The 4075-nt window shown below is 31.7% G+C and overlaps 1 non-coding gene across 1 annotated transcript; it reads right to left on the reverse strand.

Annotated features, from left to right (window-relative positions):
• Positions 1 to 3424: 3424 nt before the first annotated feature.
• Positions 3425 to 3531, reverse strand: LOC119370567 (small nucleolar RNA R71). The gene has a single exon (XR_005178077.1). It is a non-coding gene; the product is annotated as a small nucleolar RNA R71 (small nucleolar RNA).
• Positions 3532 to 4075: the final 544 nt, after the last annotated feature.

Consider the following 4075-nt stretch of genomic DNA (forward strand, 5'->3'; position numbering starts at 1 on the left):
CCACTTAAATTTTTATTTAATTTTTAATTATTATTTTGAGCATGTTAGCCTAAAGTTATATTAAAAAAATATTATTGGTTATTCTTAGAATTAATATTTCAGTATGTTAGCCTCTGGCTATATTAGAAAATGATTTTTAATCATTATTTTGGTATGTTAGCCGACGAGCTATATTAGAAAGGTAATTAGTAAATGACCTTAATTTTTATTTGAAAATGTTAGGCCTATGGGCAAATATATATATATATATATATTTGGGTATGAATATTTAGCTGTTTTAATTAAATAATTCTCAAGTTAGGTTGTTAATTAAATGGTTAGCATTAACATTATAAATTATATATTAATAAAATGTAATCATGAATTTTATGTGTGAAGTTAAGTTGACTTATGTTCGACTTAAATAAATTATGCTAATAGTATTAAATGCATGTAATGAATTAATAATAATATTTATTTAATTAAAATAAGCTAATGAACCTTAGTATGCATGAATTGGCGTAAGCAGGGTTCGCTCTGTAGAGAGGTCAAACATATGCTAGTCCCATATGTGATTTTAATTGCTCTTTTATATATTTTGAACTATTGTAATTTATTTCATGATGTCTAGTTAAATAAATATGCATGTATTAGATGAAATTAAAATAATTTGGGTTTGCAATTAATTTATGATGCCTAATTGGGATTTTTGTCTAAATAATGCTTGAGTATGCAATTTAATGAGTTAATATGCAATTAGATGATAACATAAGATAATTTTGTGACTAAACCTAAAGAAAGAAGCATGCACCCTATATTTCTAGGACAGGCAGAACCATGTCCACAAGGTGTGCACTTTAGTTTGACTTTTATTTTATGATATGCATAAGTTAAATTATAGAGTTGATACTATAGTTGCTTGTGTAGTATATGATGTGATTAAATGACACACTAGGACCTTGATAATGTGATGTTGACTTGGTTGACTTATGAATTACTATGAAATGTGAAAATGTTTGACCTATGTTTGACTATGATTTAGTAATGCCCATTTGGTATTATGCTATTGAAAGCTTATGCTATGCACTTGGTATGCTTACTTGACAATCTAAGTGATATTGGAATATGTTAAGTCAGGTTTGATATGGTTTGACTTAAGATGCTTGGGTTTACTAGCTTATGTATATGAGATCATTATGTAATACATGTATGAGCATAAACGATTGAGATTTGTATGAAGTAAATGAGCTTCTATAAATCATGAGCAGGTTGCAATCAAGTATGCCTACTTGTTATGACTATTGAGTGATGTTTGAATGATAAAGTTGTTACCTGGAAATGGAATTTAAATTGAATCGACTTAATAACAAATTATTGGGCTCTTACTTTGATCTTGATTGCATAGTTGCTAGAATATAGTTATCTGTTTCTGAAAATAAAGCATGCTTTGAAATTGGATTTGGATTGCGCTATGATCATATGCCAAACATGTTGGTATCTTCAGCCCAGGCCGATTTGAACCTTAAAAGCCAGCTCTACAATTGATATGAAGACCACTAAGTGATATGACGTCGTTTTGAGTGTTAAAAACAACAGACAAGTTGATCGTTCTGCTGTAACGTATGTTGAAGACCTATTTCGATGTTTTTGCCATATCTTGAGCTGTGAGCATTTATTTTGGGCGAATGATAGCTCGTTGGAAAATTGAGCAGGATATCTTCAAGTTTGTTGAATAATCAGAGAGAGATTCGAAAAGAGAAGGGCTGAAAAAAAGGAGAGAAATTAGAACGAGAAGATTTTCAATTGATTGCTTTCAAAATCCCTAATTAATTGGGGATTTTCTGTTGTCATTGAGGCTATAAAAGGAGTGATTTTGGGAGCAGCAAAATATTAAGGTTTTTACTTAGTTCATCATCTATTTTGAGTATCTTTCGTTATTCTTTTATTTTAGTGATTGTAAGCCATGAGCGTGAGTGGCTAATTTCTTAATTCAATTAAAGGGATTCAACATCCATTTGTATATTTGTGAGACATGTTCTTTCTTTAAATTGATTCTATTTGAATATCTGTTGCTTCTTGCATTTAAGGTGTTAGTTCTATTGAATGATTTGCTAAAAAGGCCTATTAGTCAATTATTTGGTATGAGTAAGTGCTATTTCATCTTCATAATCCTGAATTGTTGTGTAAGATTGAATGTTAGTAGCAATTACGTTTTACTGATTATGTTCCAAGTTTTCGGTAATCATCTAAAGAAACAATAGGGTTGACTTAAACAATTTATGCTTTTTAAAATTGTTATGCAAGTTTAACTACTTCCCGTTCTTAATGCTTTTATTAGATTGAAAAGGATTGCTTAATTTCAGTTCATTTAATAATTAGAGTTAATGAGGGTGCTGGGCTCAAATTAACGATAATAGGGAAGTCAGGGAATTTATCATGCTTGTTGGTAAGTTTTAGTTAAGTATTCAAAGAATAATTAATTCATAATTTGTTTGTGATCATTTATGCATCGGATTACAAATCACCTTGACTTGAATATGTGTTAGATTGAATTCCAATTTAAGTTTATTATTTACTTTTCTTTTGATTACCTTGATTGAATTTCCACAAATCAACCCCCTTTTTCTCTTATAAAATAACACAAAATTTAAGATTTTAGTCTCTAAGGTTCGACCTGAATACATCACTTCTGTAGTTAAATTTAGTAATTAATTTTTGGTGAAATCGACAAATATCAAAATTTTGGCGCCGTTGCTAGGGACTGAAAGTTGGTTATATTTTGTGTTTTATTTTTTTGTTAGGATATTGTTCTTATCTCTGTGTGTTGTTGTGGTTTTCAAGGGGTGGTAAAAATTATAGTATTGTGTTATTCATTGGAAAATTTTAGTCATTTGGTTTATGACAAGAAGTTCTCAATCTGGTGATATTCTATTTTATCCTGAAGTAGAGAAAATAGCTATGCGTTTGTGGAAATTAGCTAAACAAGTTAATTTGAGTCAAGCTTCATCTGAACGAACGGTTACGGATAGTTCAAGCAAGTCTTCGAGGGAATCAATTTTAGAGTCAGATTCTAAAATTAAAACCATGGCTGCCAGAACTTTAAAAGAATGGGCTAGACCTAATCTGAACCAATAGCCTTTGTGTATTCAATTTGCTACTTTAGATGTTGCTTTTGAATTAAAGTCTGGACTAATTCATTTGTTGCCTAAGTTCCATGGCCTTTTAGGTGAGGAACCACATAAGCATTTGAAGGAGTTTCATGTGGTGTGTTCTAGCATGAAACCTGAAGGAGTTCTAGAGGAGCAAATTAAGCTTCGAACTTTCCCTTTCTTATTGGAAGACATAGCTAAGGATTGGTTGTATTACCTTCCTTCCGGATCCATCAACTCATGGAATGAGATGAAGCGAATGTTTCTAGAAGTATTTTCCTACTTCTCGGGCTGCCAACATAAGAAAAGAAATTTGTGGCATTTGGCAGTATAATGAAGAGAGTTTGTATGAGTGTTGGGAGCAGTTTAAAAAGTTATGTGCAAGTTGTCCTCCTCATCAAATTAGTGAGCATCTTTTGATCCAATATTTTTATTAAGGACTTCTACCAATGGACTGTAGTATGATAGATGCTGCTAGTGGAGGCACTTTGGTTGATAAGACATCGGTAGATATAAGGAGGCTCATTGCTAATATGGCAGCAAACTCCCAGCTATTTGGAATGAGAATGAATCACACACCTAAAAAAGTTAATGAGGTAAGTACATCTAATATTGAGAAGTGGATTTATGATTTAACTTCTTTAGTGAGGCAATTTGCTGTAGGAAACATGCAAACTGTTAAAGCATGTGGAAATTGTTCTACCTCGGGTCATGCTACTGACATGTGTCTTAAACTCTAAGAGGATGAATTAGTACAGCATGCTAACGCAGTAGGTAATTTTGGACAGCAACAACACAAATATGATCCCTATTCTAATTCTTATAATCCAAGATGGCGAGATCATCCGAATTTGAGTTATGGGAATCAACTGATACAAAATTGATACCAGTTGCAGAGGCCACAAGTAAATCAATCACCCTCCTCTTCCCAAAATCAAGGTATGTCA

This window comes from Jatropha curcas, chromosome 10, assembly GCF_041381405.1.
Source record: "Jatropha curcas cultivar XTBG-Jc1 chromosome 10, XTBG_Jcur_1.0, whole genome shotgun sequence".
NCBI lineage: Eukaryota > Viridiplantae > Streptophyta > Magnoliopsida > Malpighiales > Euphorbiaceae > Jatropha > Jatropha curcas.